A 16688-nucleotide genomic window follows, 5' to 3' on the forward strand; every position below is an offset into this window, starting at 1 on the left:
CTGGCCATTTTAATCGTTATGACAGCACATGTTTCAGTCCCACAATCATAGAAGTCACTTCTGGGTAGCTGCCACTGTAGCCACTTCCATATGGCAACAAAGTATGGGATATTCAAAGCTTTTGCACAAGTTCCAAGCACAATCTTATTCCCTGCACACAAGCAGCTTCAGGCCCCTGCCTGAGTTTGAGAACAATCTTACCCTCTGTATACATCCAGAGCAGGGACCTGAGGTTCACAATGCCATCTGCCCACCAGTTCTTGCAAGAGTGCCTGCCAGCCAATTCTTATGAGAAGAACTTATTCCATTACTACCTTTGTGGTGGCTGGGGGGAAAGGTTGTTCTTGGAATACAAGAGCTGGCTAGTTGGTGGTGCTGCAACAATCAGATAAGGTCCCTCCTCACTGTGTGCACAGAGGATAAGATCGCAGTAGGATCTTATCCACAGAGGATAAGATCGCAGCAGCAGCAGGATGTATATAAGATTGTGCTTGGAACTTGTGGGAAAGCATTGAAATATTCAGTTCTTTACTATATGGAAGTGGCCTGTATCATTGGGTGTTGTTGGTCACTGTGTGAAATATGGCAATGGAAACATTTAGGGAACTTCACATGTATAACATTTTGGATGTCTGAACTGGCCCAGAGCCTGCTTGAAAGAGGCTCTTGACAGATTAGGTCCCTGAACTTTGGCCTCACGTTTCTGGCACTTGGGAGTAGTCTAGCCCAGACAGGTTAACCACCTTGGTGAAAACAAGGTTCTAGCAGTGTCTGGGAACTGGAATCTGTTGAAGTTCTGTAATGGAAGTAGTGAGAGCCTTCTAGTCTAGCTGTTAGGGATGTGCACAAAACTGGTTTTCTAGTTCATTTTGAATCCGAACTGTATTCGAACCAGCCTGGACCAGTTTGGTTTTGCCTACTTCTAGACTGGATCGGCTCGAATTCAAGCCAGTTTGGGCCCAGTTTGAGGGTGACAGGGGCTTTCCCTATGTGGTAGTAAAATGAAGTACTCATACTCTCACAGTTGCGCTGAAGGTGGGTGGGTGGGGACTGTGACAGCTCTCCCTAGACTTGCCAGTATCCCCCCTAGTCTCCCAGGCTGACTTTTGTCTGGTTCGGGCCTTCCTCAGCTCTCTGAGCATGTGTGGAGGCCATTTTTTAACCTCCGCACATGTGCACCATACAAATTGTCCCATGTGCACAAATGGTCCATGTGCATGCACAGAGGCAAAAAATGGCCACCACACATGTGCAGAGGGCTGTGACGTGCCCAAAAGAGGCCTGAAACAGGCAAAAACCAGCCTGGGAGACTTGTGGGGATGCCAGCAGGGGTAGGGGGAGCTGCCACAAGCCCCCCATGGACACCACAGATGCCTCCAGGGCAACTGTGAGAGTGCAAGTACTTCAACTACCACTTAGGTAAGCCACCTTCAAACTGGCCCCAAACAGGCCCAAGCAATTCGGCTCTACCTTAGTCCCAACTGGACCCAGTTTGGTCCGAGGTCAAGCCTTCAAACCGAACCAGTTCCTACACCCCTACTAGCTGTATTATAATTAGCATTCTTCCTCTTCTTCTTATCCATCTGAGTCTTCCTGTGAAGTCAGAGGATATCCCTAGAAAGACATTAGAAACACATCTCTAGAACTGAAGATTAGACAAGCAAGAACTTAGGGAGGCGAGTCTCACGATCACAGAGACCCGCCTGGGGAGGGTGAGCGGGGAGAGCGGGCTTAGCCCACTCTCCCTGCACATGATCAGTCTGCTCTGGGCAGCTGAAGTGGCCACCCACATGACTGCTGGAGATACCCCTGGAGACTGCTGGACCCACATTACGGGCTGGAAATACCCCTGGAGCCATGAGGCAGTTTTTTACCTCCCCTCTGGGGAACTCCTCATGAGCAGCTTCTGCGCAGAGCCGCACCACAGCTACTCACCATTTAAAAAACTGGGTTTGCGGAGCGCTCGCTCTGCAAACCTGGTTTAATAATAATAATAATAATAATAATAATAATAATAATAATAATTCAATTTCTATACCGCCCTTCCAAAAATGGCTCAGGGCGGTTTACATAGAGAAATAATAAATAAATAATATGGATCCCTGTCCCCAAAGGGCTCACAATCTAAAAGAAACATAAGATAGACACCAGCAACAGATACTGGAAGTACTGTGCTGGGGGTCGAGTTACTCTCCCCCTTCTAAATAAAGAGAATCACCAAGGTAAAAGGTGCCTCTTTGCCAAGTTAGCAGGGGGAGGGATACTGTAGCAGGTGACTCGCTTTGACAGAACCGGGCTCGGCTACGAGCCTGGTGAGTCTAACAATCGGTGGGGAGTGGGCCAAGCACCCTTAGCCCGCTTTCCACTGATCATCAGAATAGCTTCAGGGTGTCTTTCTAAAGAATCTTCCATGGTCATAGATTCCTTACTAGGAGAACCAGGTTCGACTTTTATCTAAGGATCAGAAGCATTGTCCTGTTATGCTTAAAACATTCTTTGCTGACTAAGAAAGTGTTATCTGAGTAAACAGGGAATATATTCCTAAATAAATATTTGTATCTGCAATGGGATGCATTGTTTTACATCATAAATTGAACTTATATACACACAAACACATATACATACATACCCAAGCTCCATATAGTAAAGTCAGGAAATAAAAACTAAAACTGCATTATAACTGGCTATGGCCTACAATCTTTGCACCATTATATGAAATGTTAAGAATTGCATCTCCATAAATGTATTTGAATTGTTAAAAGTATTTACATTCCACATGATTTGTTGCTGTATCGTAATTTTGGACAAGAAAACACAAGAGAGAAATGAAGTAGGGTAATTGGCTATTACAATTAGAATTAGCTGTATCTTTGCATATATTTGTTTGGTTTAGTCTGAAAAGTGCTGTTGACTACAATTATGAAATTGTAAGACTCTTGATAAGAATTTATCTTTGCAAATAATCAATAAACAGGGAAATGCCCTGGACATGTTTTCATGCTGTTAACAATTTATTTCAAACTGGATATTAAAAGGGTGGGGGGCTCTTCTACTGGTAGTGATTCATCAATAAAAAGGGAATAAGACTATGGTATGGTTGTGAAAGGTACAACAGTTAACTTAATGGTTATGTGCACACACATGTGTGTGTGCATACACACACACACACAAAGGCCTGGGGTCACATCAAACAGCTGGGTGCATTACATTCAATGCCAAATGAGGAAGTAATTCATCAGGTAGGTTGGGAAAGTCAAGATTATGCAGCTGGCATCATCATATTTTTGACATTATATTTTAACTGGTGCCAGATTAACAAGGTAACTAAAATATGGAGAAATTAACCTGTGATGCACTTATGTCCTTAGTTACCATTTCAATCTCTCCTGTGATCTCATTCAAAAGATGATAACACACAATTACCTTTTTCTCTCCTTCCAGCAGCCACTACACAGTTTCCAGCCTTTAATTTCTAAGCCAGTGTAAACATAGTTTTCCTGTGTGCCTAACATTGGTTATGTCAGAATAACCACATCCACTCATTGTGGTTTGCAGTTTTTGACACCACAAGCAGGCTTTCACTTGGCTTTCCAAACTCTGATTGCTACATAAAGCAAATGATATAATTGAAAAAGTGCATGGCTCATTTTTGAAACACATTCTGAAAAGTACTATTAACCACATTCTATGTAACATTAAGACGTCTGATCCAAACAGCAACCACAATAAATATATTAATATTATCTTTCATTTTGTCATTATTTCGCATTTCCATAGTGCTATTCCCTTGACAAAAGCAGTACCTGAAAAGTTGAACAACAAACAAGAATAATACAAATGCTCACAGTAAACGTATTAAACATCATTTCTAAAACCATTCAACTCAGGACAATTAAAAATAAAATTGAAAAGAAAGGCATTTTTTTAAAATCTGCATGTTCATGTTGACCAGTGACATCTGCTGGCCTTCTAAGTAACTCCAACATTAATGCTCCAACCACAGTTAAAAATGCAGTGCCCACAATGTGGGTGGATGAGAATAAGACTAAAAACTGTCACCAACAGCCACAAGGAAAGCTGGGAAGGAAGAAGTTCTGGGTAAGAGGGGTAGAAGGAAAGAAAGAAGATTGAGCAGGTGGAAGTAGTGCAGAAAAACAAGTACAGAAAAGGAGGAGGAAATATCTAGGAACAAAAAGAAAGGAGGGAAGGAACAAAGGAAGAAGGAAGAGAAAGAAAACTAACATAAGCAGAGAAGTTTCCCATCAGCTAGTAAATTATTAACAATCAATAAAATTAACAGCAATTCCAACAGTAGTTAAAACTAGGGATGTGCGAATTGATTTGGGTACAAAATGTCTTGAGGGTCTTCCTGAAAGCAATCATAGATGGAAATGCTCTTATTTTGACAGGGAGCATATTTCAAATCCCTGGGGCACCACAGAGGAGGTCTGGTCCTGAGTTGCCCCCAAACGAACTGGTGGCAACTGTAACTGCACCTCTCCAGATGATCTTAATAGGCTATAGGGTTCACAACAAAGAAGGTGCTATCTTAAGTACCCTGGACCATATTTTGATGGTGAAATGTCAATTCAGTCTATTTAAAAAATCATCATCATCATCATCAAGAAATATGTTCACATTCATGAGATGAACACATGTTTTTGTGGAATATTATTGTTGGAAAAGTTGCTCCAGGTGAGCTTCTTCTTCTTCTTCTTCTTCTTCTTCTTCTTCTTCTTCTTCTTCTTCTTCTTCTTCTTCTTCTTCTTCTTCTTCTTCTTCTTCTTCTTGATATCCAACCTAAATTAAATATGGTTGGTCCAAGCAAACTGGAGTTTCCTTTCCTCCTGCTAGTAGTCTGCCTGGGTTAGGGCTTCATTTTGTCCTTGAATGGACTGAAAGCTACTTTATTTACTTGCTCATTCATTCATTCATTCAGAACCTTTTATAGCTCAAAGTAGCTGGCACTAAACATTAATGCATATAATAGAGCTCTTCTCACAATCCATGAGAAGAGCTTGCAGGCAGCCTGCAGGGAAGGAGAGTTCAACTTACCTTCCCTACAGATGATTGGCACTTAGTCCCTGGGTGGGCAGATGGTCCTCCCAGACGAGCAGTGGCTCTCGCTGCCGTTCCCAGGGTCGAGTGCCAGGACGCACCACCATGTGTCGACTCACCCCCTGGAGCCCCAATAATGCACTGTGTGAGTGCATTATTGCCTCCCCCCTCCCCAAGTGTGGCAGCCATGGCTGCAAGCAGCCGCATTTGAAACACACTTAGAAAAATGCAGTTAAGAGAGTGCTCACTCCCTTAACCTCATTTAGCAGGGAGGCCATATAGATGGGTTTGCCGCCATATAGCCACCGGGATCAGTCCGATACTGGTGGTTCACATGAGCATGCTAAACTGGGCTGGGCTCCTTTAGCCGAGTTTTTCACGCTTGTGTGAATAGCCTCAATATATAATAAAAACTAGCACCCCCAAAAGATAGTAATCCAGGGGAGGGAAAGCCAACAAACCAGCCAGCCAAACTTTACATGAGATGAAACCATTGTTCCTCGCAATCCCTAGAAAAAGTCACAGAGGGGAGGAAAGTACACAGCCGTGGGGCAGGGGGGAGGATGACAGCATTCTTCCATCTTGAAACAACTATGAAAAGGTCTTGTTTATGGCCAACCACAGTTTTTATTTCACACAGCCTAGGTACATGAAGCAAGGTCTAATAGGTAGTACTGAAGCTGATGTGGGAGGTGATACAATGTATTAACGATTCTGTATTAAAATAAATAAATGTATTAAAATAATGTATTAAAATAAATACATACATACATACATACATACATACATACATACATACATACATACATATAAGGAAAGGCAGTATTTGAAAAAGGTAGGACCCAGGCATTATGGGTATTTAAAGGTTAACACCAGAATCTTGAACTGAGCCTGGAAACATTCTGGCAACCAGTAGCATCAATATGATCCTGATTAAAAACTATTCTGTATGTTCACCTCTCCCAGTATAAATTAAAAGATATACAGCAGCAGTCCAGCACCTTCAAAGGCAGCCCCACATAGAGCACATTACAGTAATCAAAACTGGAGGTTATGAATACAGCATGGCAAGATCTCCCCTCTACAGGAAGATAGAGAGCCTGCACAAAATAAACAGAGCTGGTAGAAAGTATTCTTAGCTAACTGCTTATTACAAAACAGGGCTGGATCAAGCCAAACTCCCAGATTCCACACCTGTTCCAGATAATATAATGATCTGAAGAAGAGAGAAACCAAGCAATGTAAAAATGCATGGAACAGCTTTCCCTACTGAATGTGTTGTTGTTTTAAACCAAACATATCTCCCGGCAAATACAGGCATTACACAGTCAACATTTTCTCCAGGCAGTATGTGATGTGTGAAGCAGCTCTCAGCAAACAAGTCAAGCCTTTGGAGTTGTGCTGCAAATCAGTAAATTTGGGGCTAGAGGCAGACAGGAGGACATGGTGGTGTGCCAAAATGGTGGTGGAGAAAGAGTGTATGGCTTTAACAGCAATAAAACTGTACAGGCTTAAGCATGCCAAAACTATATACATACATGATGGAATATGTGTGTGTGTTGCAGAAGGGCTGTATTAATTTCTGCAGCGATTCAACTACAGCTCTTTAAAATGATGCAGGAGGCTGATAGATGCCACTTGAGAAAATATGGTTGTGTTCACTTTCTTGCTGAAGAGCAAAGGACAAAACTGATCGAGAAAGGAATTTTATTTTTCAGGCTCTAGAGGGCAAGGGCATTGCAAACAATGGAGATGAGAAAAGAAAATGAAACAATAAAGAAGTACCTGACACTGTGTTTTCAGAACCAATCATAAGATGCTGTACAAGCAAAGAGAAGGGGAGAGAGAGAGAAGGGGGTGGGGTAATCTTTGCCCTACTGTTTCCTTTTAACGTGAGCATATTTCTGCCTCCCGGCTACATCCGACTGCCAAAAAAATGCTTCATGTGTCATAAAGAAGCACACCTTATTATCTATGGCTAAATGTTGACCTCAAATGTTGACCACAACAGAAACATGCAGAGTAGGTTGGTGATAGCTCAGTGGTTATGACATGCAGACAATAAACCTATTCTTACGACTGGGCGGGATGGGGAAGGCAGGGTCCACCTACCTTCTCCCCAGACAATCCTCAGTGTCTTTGTGGGCACACCATTGTGTGCCAAACCAATTTGTGTTGCTCCATGCAGCGCAGGTCACTGGAGACTAGTACTCTTTGTCCTGGCCTCCAGGATCTCTACAGCAGACCATGCAATGAGAGGTGGTGCATTGGGAGGTTCCCCTGGGAGTCAGGCCTCTAGGAGCCAATTCTGTGTATGCTTGGGCTGCATCTTATGGTAGAGAGCTGGTCTTGTGGTAGCAAGCATGACTTGTCCCCTTAGCTAAGCAGGGTCTGCTCTGCCTGCCGGTTGCATATGAATGGGAGACTTGATGTGTGTGAGCACTGTAAGATATTCCCCTTAGGGGATGGAGCCACTCTGGGAAGAACAGAAGGTTCCAAGTTCCATCCCTGGCATCTCCAAGATAGGGCTGAGAGAGATTCCTGCCTGTGACCTTGGAGAAGCCACTGCCAATCTGGGCAGACAATACTGACCTAGATGGACCTATGGTCTGACTCAGTATATGGCAGCTTCCTATGTTCCTATGAAGCCCAAACATACACACAACCCCATACCTGTTGTGAATGGCACACTCACACACTTTAACCTAGGTAAATGCCCAGGAACAGAAAGGCTTGCAGGGGAAGCAGTGTTGGTATTGGCCTTGATCCTGGCGCTGCACACAAGCGGCCCTAATCTGGGTAGAGCTGTTCATGTGTATAGCCTTATGGTTTAAATCAATGTGGTAGTGGTTAGAGTGTGGTTCTCCATTAGCTATGAAGCTCACTGGGTGATCTTGGACCAATCATAATCTCTCAGTCTAACCTACCTCACAGAGTTGTTGTGAGGATCAAATAAATGGGAAAAGAATTATATATGCTATATAAAGTCCTTATAGGAAGGGCAAGATTTTAAAAATGTATTACATAAATAATCTATAGTTGCTCATTCTGCTAATCCATTGTGCCATTTGTACTGTTTTCAGCCATAAACATTTTGTTACTCAGGTAAGATTCAGATGCATGTTTTGTAGAAATGATTTTACTGCCTTTGCAGCATTTTTGTAAAGTGTGCCAGTTTTTTGTGCAGTTGACAACATCCTTTCACATAAAGGGAAAAGAAAAGATTAGTGCATTTAAAATGCTTTCTTCATGTGGGAAGGGGATGCTAATTTGAAAAGTACTTAGCCTGGGGTGGAGGAGGGGAGGAAACACAGTTTCAGTTTTCTGAGCCTTGCTTTCAGGAACTTTATTTAAAAAAAAAAAAAAGTCAAAACCAGGTTCACTGCATCATTGCTGAGGCCCCAAACAAAATAATTCTTTGTTCCTCAGTGAAACATATCTGTAGAGGAACTGGATTGCTTCCTGTGAAATACAGCCCCACAGATGTGCTATGCTAGGAGTCACCCTGCTTTTGCTTCCTTTGGTCAAGTCCTCAAGAATAGGCACTTTGTCCTGCAGTGAAAATGATGCTGGTGGGCTCCCTGATCATAGATGAGATTAAGCCCTGCCTGCAGACTAGCCCAACTTCCTCGTCACGTTTTTCTGGAAGTGTTTTTTGTTTAAATTTGCAGAGTAAGATGGAATAGCAGAGTCACTCTGACAACCCAAAAAACGGAGGGCCTAGGAAGTTCTCAGTCAAGTATGAACCTTTCAATCTCATATTAAAAATGCAAAGGGATGTATAGCAGGAGACTGTTGCTAAGTGACTTCATAACAAAGTTGTGGGACATAAATCTACAATAAATTGATTCAAAGATTTGATGAGGGAAAGTCTCAAGCGGCCACTTCTTCCTTTCTCCTGGATCAGTCACGAAGAAGTCAGTTAACCACTGCATATTTGTCTGATGTTTGTCTGTTTCATTTTTTTTTAAGTGTGCGTCTGGATGTATTTCTTTGTACCTACATGACCTATCTTCAATAACTTACTTATTTAAGGAAGCTTTATAAAATGTATATTTATGATGCATTCTTTGTAGCATCACAGATTAATTGCTATAGACAATTAACCTCCTAATATCAGCTCAGATATCTCCTATCTTCCTATCTCCTGATGTCAGCTCAGATAAGATACTTTTCAATGTAGAAAGTCCACACATACAGCTAAGAGCCATCAACAGGGAAACCCAAAATTTAACTTTGGGGACCAACTTTGGACAACATCCATTCTTAATAACTGTCGTGCAACTGTCTTTGAACATGGTTCTGAATGCACAGCTGGTGAAGAATGCCACTACTCAAATGGTTGTGGGAGCACTGTGACCTGGCAGTGCGACTCTTATCCTGTATCAGATGTGGTGGTTACCAGGCCCAATTTAGAGTGCGGGGACTGGGTTATCTTGAAAAATGGTCTCCACCCATATGCCTACCTAGACTTTTAAGATTTGCCTTAAAACAGGAGATCAGGGACAGGGGTTTTCTGTAGTGGCCCCAGAGTTGTGTAATTTTCCCCCCAGGTTGTGTAATTTTCTCCCCATGAATACCACTTTGGCTGCATTTAAACAAGCCACTAAATTATGTTTTAGGGATGTGCGAGAGGTTTCGGGTACAGAACGATCTGTACCTGAAACAGCCAATTTCGGGTGATTCGGATCCGAACCAAATCACCCTTCTAGCCCTACAAAATTTTTCGGAGCCGAAACAAATCACCCCCGTTTGGGCTCCGAAATATCTGTTGTTTTGGCCCTCCACTTTGTGGCCAATAAATGCCTTCTTCTTCCCCCTCCATTTTTGAGCAATGACGTCTATTTGAATTTCCCACCTTTTTGCCTCCCATTGACTTCAATGCAAAAAGGTCTGATGTGACTACTCTGATGTGTCTACTCGAATTTTGGGTCCCAGGGGCAAAATAGTGGTGTGGGGTGGTAGTGCCTAATGGGTGGAGGCTACCACCCCAATTGCAGATGGATTGGGCAGAGGGCTGATTTTTTGTGAATATTTGAAGTTTTAGTGTTTTGTGGCATATTTGGGGCATAACATGGGATCGGGGGCAGAAGAGTGGGGTGGTGTGGTAGTGCCTAATGGTTGGAGTTTACCATCCCAATTGCAGAGGGATTGGGCAAAGGGCTGATTTTTGGTGAATTGTTGAAGTTTTTGGGTCTTTGTGGCAGATTTGGGGCATAACATGGGAGCGGGGGCAGAAGAGTGGGGTGGAGTGGTAGCTCCTAATGGGTGGAGTCTACCACCCCAATTGCAGAGGGACTGGGCAAAGGGCTGATTTTTGGTGAATTGTTGAAATTTACGTGTCTTTAAGGTTTTTCCTCATAGGGTGTAATGGAGGTTTCAGCAGCCCCATAACTGCACTTGGGGGGTGCTGGGGTGGCCCAGAGCGAGTGGTGGTGTATTGCACATAGGGTGCCAACCACCCCCATGGGTTGCTAACCCATGGCGTACAGGGTTCTGTTGTTTCTGAGGTGTTCTGAGTGTGGATTCTATGATAGCAAATGAGATTTTCAATGAGACACCATGAATCCACTCTCATTTGCTATCATAGAATCTACACTCAGATCACCTCAGAAACAACAGAACGCTGTACCCCATGGGTTAGAAACCCATGGGGGTGGTTGGCACCCTATGTTCACCACACCACCACTCGCTCTGGGCCACCCCAGCAGCCCCCAAGTGCACTTATTGGGCTGCTGAAAGCTCCATTATACCTTATGAGGAAAAACCTTAAAGACGAGTAAACTTCAACAATTCACCAAAAATCAGCCCTCTGCCCAAATCCTTTGAAAAAATTCAGGTAGCTTCCTTGCCCCTACCTTGCACTACCACCAACCCCACACTGCTCTAGGCCACCCCTTTCCCCCTGATGTGAAGTGATACACCCTCCATTATACCTAATGGGGGAAAACCTTAAAGACGCGTAAACTTCAACAATTCACCAAAAATCAGCCCTTTGCCCAATCACTCTGAAATTGGGGTGGTAGCCTCCACCCAATATGCACTACCACCCCACTCCACTCTTTTGGCCCAAATCCGACATAATGCCCCCAATCTGCCCCAAAGACACTAAAACTTCAAAAATTCACCAAAAATCAGCCCTTTGGCCAATCCCTCTGCAATTTGGGTGGTAGCTTGCACCCATTAGGCACTACCACCCTACCCCACTCTTTTGGCCCAGGATCCAGTTTTTTAATCCAAATCAATTTGGATTCAGATTCAGTTTAATTCAGATCCAAATCGAATCTGGGGTGATTCGAAAGGGCCAGATTCAGATCCAAAATGAATAAGGGGTGTTTTGATTCAGATCTGAATTGAAACACCAAAAATCCAAATTGCACACCCCTATTATGTTTTTTATTTCTCAAGACATTAATGGGTTCAGTTTGAACTCTCTTTTAGCAGGGCTGTTATTTTATCATTGTTTTGCTTCATCATTTATAACTTTATTGCTCATTATTGGTATTTTATAATTGTAAGCCGCCTTGTGTGACTGTTGGTCTAAAAAGCTGGGTATACGGTAAATTACTTCAACAAACTGATTAATAAATAAAATAAAATAAATGAGATTGGGCAAATTGACTCTCTTCAGATTTAAAAACTAGAGAGCTTTAAAATTATTATATTGGATGGGAATTGTCAGAAGCTTTTCAGGTATGATAGGAAGCAGCGCATTTTATACATTGTTGCCACATTCACACGTAACACAGAACAACAGTTGAATGGGCCAGAGGTTCTACGGCCGTTACGTCTGAATGCTGGGTTTCACGGTTTGGTGCAGCAATGAAACTGAGGGTTCAGATTTGGAATTCCAATCTGAACCCTCTGGTTGTAGTGAGTTTCATCGCCGCAATCCAAGGTTGGATGCAGCCTGCATGTAGTCCAAATTCGGAACCACAGGCTACGTCTCCTGGAAACCAGAGGTGGGGGAGAAAGCTCCTCCCTCAACTCCAGCATGATTGGCTGTGCAGGCTGTCCTTCATGGATGAAGGAAGCCCACAAAGCCAGTTCCCCCTCCTCTCTGCAGTCTTACTGATTACAGAGAGAGTGCTCTCAGTGATGTCCAATCCCAGACAAGAGAGCAGGGGGAGAGGGGATTAGAACCGTGGGTCCATTGGACCCACCATTCTGCATAACATGTGAATGCAGCTTTTGATTTGAGGGGAAATATACTTTCCTTTTTCTGAGCTTCCCCCTCCCCTCATATCCTTCATAAAACACCGAGACCCAAAACAGATTCTCAATTGTTCTGTTTTGTACTTCAGGACACTTATTACTGAAGAAGAAATCTGTATGTACTATTCACTTTGAGTTACATTCTGGTGTATATCAAGACCAAATATTTTGCTAATTAACCCTGTTAATTAGAAACCCTGTGTTCTAATTTCTCTGCCCATATTCAAAATAAGTATTGGTGTTTAAAAAAAGTCTCTTGAGTGTCATGCTAAAATAATACAGGATTTTTAAAAGGAACATTGTCAACTGCTGCTGCTCAGCTTACATTTTCTCTTGTGGCATCAAAGCGGTCTGCCGGTAACCTAGATATATACATTCCAGCCATTCTTACAATACAAGCTTCAAAGCCAGTCAGGAATGATTTCAGGACCATTTTCAGCACAGAGAACATCTAATCCCAGCCACAGAGGCCAGTTCACTTTACATGATGGGTCTGTCCAGAGAGATAAAAGGGTAGGTCTTCGATTCTCTCCAAGGGTCACCAAACAGAGACTGTAAAAAAAGACCACTAAGCAGCTGAGTGCAAAGGAGTATGTAAAATAGCAGGCCAACAGAAAGAAGGGTCAGCAGTGAGTAGGGTGGGATGGAAGAAATGGTCACAGTGACTGGAAAGAGCACAAGCCAAGCAGTTCATGCTGGCAGAGGTCCTATGGAACTCAGCGGCAGATTAAGAATGTTCTCATCCTAGGCAGCCACCCAAAGGGTGAGTGGCAATGTAAATACCACTTGCTCTCTCTGACACAGCTGATCCCTCAAGTAATAAAAGGGTCCAACTGGCACCAGTCTGTGTAATTTAAACCTCATTCTGCCAGCTTTTCTGAAGCTAGTCCAACCAAAACTGACCGGCGGAAACCTATCCATTCAAAGCACAAAGTTCTTTGCTATCAATGTTAAGGCATCATTGCAGAGACAAATGGAGCACTCAGGATACAAAAAATGAAGGGCTGAAGTTAAATGTGGACCCTTAACTCTGTCTCTTGATGCTGTGTTCAGATGGATGCTAAAAACATCTTTGAGTGAATATAAGTTATAATATATACTTTTTAAAAGGAGAGTGTTGGCACAACACATACTACATAGCTGGTTGTCCCAACATAGGAACAGAGTTAAGGGTATGCCTTCTACTTCTACTCTTTACTTTTTTGTATACCACTTCATCTCTGCAATGATATCTTAACACAATAAAGAACAGATGTTCCCCTTTGCTGGATTTTTCTCTATAAAATCAATTAAAAACATTGATTTTATTTAGGAGAGTAACTTTCTGATGTTTTCGGGTTTTGAGAGCAACTCAGTACCTAGGAACAATTGTTGAATTTTTTCACTAAGAAAGAAAATGATTAAAGCTGCCCATAATCCCCAGGTAGTATTATGCATCCTAAGCTCTCAAAGTATGGAGGTTAGGGACCCACTAAGTGGGGGTGGGGGGTGGGGGTGGGGGACAGACCCACTAAGATAGAATAGGTCCAAGGCTCACCAAAGTCAAATGAGCCTGTGAAGATGAGCACCTTGCAAAGCTTATAGCTCCAACCCAGACAACTATAGTCCTGTCTCCAACCTGCCATTTTTGGCCAAGGTGATAGAGCGTGTGGTGGTGTCCCAGCTGCAGAGGGTCTTGGATGATACGGATTATCTGGACCCTTTTCAATCTGGCTTCTGCCCCGGATTTGGGACTGAAACTGCCTTGGTCGCTCTGGTGGATGACCTACGCTGGGAACTAGACAGTGGGAGTGCACCCCTGTTGGTTCTGCTGGATCTCTCGGTGGCGTTCGATACCATTGACCATGGTATCCTTCTGGACCGCCTCTCAAGAATGGGAATCGGAGGTACGGCTCTGGTCCTTCCTTGGGTGGAGGGGCCAGAAGGTGGTGCTGGGAGACTACTGCTCAGCCCCATGGCCATTGGCCTGTGGGGTCCTGCAGGGTTTGGTTTTGTCCCCTGTGCTGTTTAACATCTACATGAAACCGCTGGGAGAGTTCATCCGGGGACTTGGACTGAGCTATCAGCAATATGCAGATGACACTCAGCTCTATCTCTCCTTGTCACCTGATCCTAGGGAGGCAGTGAATTGTCCTGAATTGGGGGCTGGAGGTTGTGATGGGTTGGATGTGGGCTAATAAACTGAAACTGAATCCAGACAAGACAGAGGTAACGTTGGTCAGTAGGAGAGCCAATTGGGGTGAGGAGGTTTTACCAGTTCTGGATGGGGTTGCACTCCCCTTGAAGGTGCAAGTACGCAGCTTGAGCATATTACCGGACCCAGCTCTGCTTTTGGAAGCTCAGGTGGAGGCGGTGGCCAGGGGTGCCTTTGCACGGCTTCGGCTAGTGCGCCAGCTGCATCCCTTTCTCGAGAAGGCAGATTTGGCCACAGTTACCCATGCCTTAGTCACGTCACAGCTGGATTACTGTAATGCGCTCTGTGTGGGGCTGCCTCCTCGGTCTCCATCATGGCTTTTAGAAAACATGTGAAGACTTGGCTTTTTACTCAGGCTTTATGTTATTGTCTCCATGGCTGCTTCTTTGTATATTGTATGGTTATTTTTATGTATGTATTTTTAAAATTTTTTAATTAGATCTGTTTTTAAATTTTAGCATAATATTTTAATTGTGTAATTTTTATAGTCTCGTTTTAACTTTTTCTATGTGAAACACCTTGTGCTTGTTTTAATGAAAGCCAGTACATAAATTTAACAATAAAATAAATTTAACAATAAATGATACATACACTGATTATCATGTGGAATCTTGATACAAAAGGACAGTGCATCTGTGTTGGATTCAGAGAGTTATTGGACCAATAATTATTTGAGAACAGTTTCTGTGATTCACCCCCTTTTCCATAACATGTGCCTAGGATGTGTTATCTCTGAAGAAAGCTGCTTGCTGGTTGTTTATATTTCTATCATGTTAGTTAATGGAAAAACATTTGGTTGTGACATTGGCATAACATTGCTGCATAATCTTTATAACAGTATGCTGATGCAGGTGCCTGCTCCTAAAGAATTCTATGCCACAATAACAAATCTTGGTATCTAACCATTAATATTTCAGCCAGTTGGGAAACAGTTTCTACTGATATGTACAAGGCGGTGAAATTAAAAGAAAATTGTTGTAGCCTTGCGAATAAGCTGCTTCCTAATTGGCCAACCCACAATACAATGCTATTCTTGTGACTGCCCATTTGCAAAAAAAATGCTGTCCAATAATAGTAAAGAGAGCAACTGTTCCCAACTTTGCCAGTGTTTATCTAACACAGTGACAGTTACCACATCATTAATCACACAGTCCATTGGAAATAAAGTCACAGGAATGGAATGGTGTTAAAAGATACATGTTTCTACATGTGAAAATCAGCTTTTCAGATCAAATGCCATTTCTTTTTCTTTTTATATATTCTTAAAATCTTAAAATAATCTTTTGACTTTGCCAAGCACAGGCATCAAGAGACTGATCACCTGAAGTAAGTGATGAAACAGAAACACATTCTGCATGGCCTTAAATCCGTAACTACTCGAGATTTAAACAAAAACCCGTGAATGGGGTGTGTGTGTATCTGTGTGTGTGTAGTAATTAACATCCATTCATGTTTATACCTACTTACAAATTTTGTAATTCTTTTTAATCTGTGTTATCTACAGCAGTTCTATCATTTGAACACCTTATCCTTTTAAAATTGTATTAGATATAGTACAAAAGTTATGCAATTTGTTTATTCAGCTGTCAGGTAAACTAAGAACCACCTTCTTTGCCTCAGAGGTTATCGTGCTTAATAAAACATATATTTTACATTATAAGCTCAATGCAGATTGTAATGAAATGTGCAAGCAAGCTGCCTTTCCCGACAACTTTAACAAAAGAGACCTGAATCTTTTAAGTCTCTTTCCATAAGGATTATGGCTCCCCTGCTGTTTGGAAAAGATAATTTCACTTGTAACCCTAATAACTTGAGCATGGCAAAGGCTGGCTCCGTGAATGGAATGCACTTCACTGCACATCTTGGCTCAGTTAGAAATCGGAAACAGATGGTCCTTGCGGCTGGCTTCCCACTCGGGTCCACTCAGTGCCAGCCCACGGTCGCTGGCTGGTTGCTGCTGGCACTGTGTGACTTGAACATAGTAGGACAGTGGCAAAAGAAATCAAATCTTATTCATTGAGCAGCACACTCTAATGTGCTTTGACAGATCTGACATTCTATACCCAACGTCTAGTTAGAATATATTAACCTTTTAGTTTTCTTAAGCGCCTCTCTCGTGCAAGTTATGTAGCCACTTATTAAGAATGTTGTAGATGGGAAAGGGCTTTCACCACCGGGGCGAAAGAGAATCCTTCCCATGCCCTCTGAAGTTGTGAGGAAA

At 42.7% G+C, this 16688-nt stretch overlaps 1 protein-coding gene across 1 annotated transcript in view; it reads left to right on the forward strand.

The window, feature by feature from the left end:
- The window catches only part of NFIA (nuclear factor I A), a 708337-nt gene that overhangs the window by 8230 nt on the left and 683419 nt on the right, over positions 1-16688 (forward strand). The gene's annotated exons all lie outside the window — the stretch shown is intronic.

The sequence above is a fragment of the Hemicordylus capensis genome, chromosome 4 (genome assembly GCF_027244095.1).
Source record: "Hemicordylus capensis ecotype Gifberg chromosome 4, rHemCap1.1.pri, whole genome shotgun sequence".
Lineage (NCBI taxonomy): Eukaryota > Metazoa > Chordata > Lepidosauria > Squamata > Cordylidae > Hemicordylus > Hemicordylus capensis.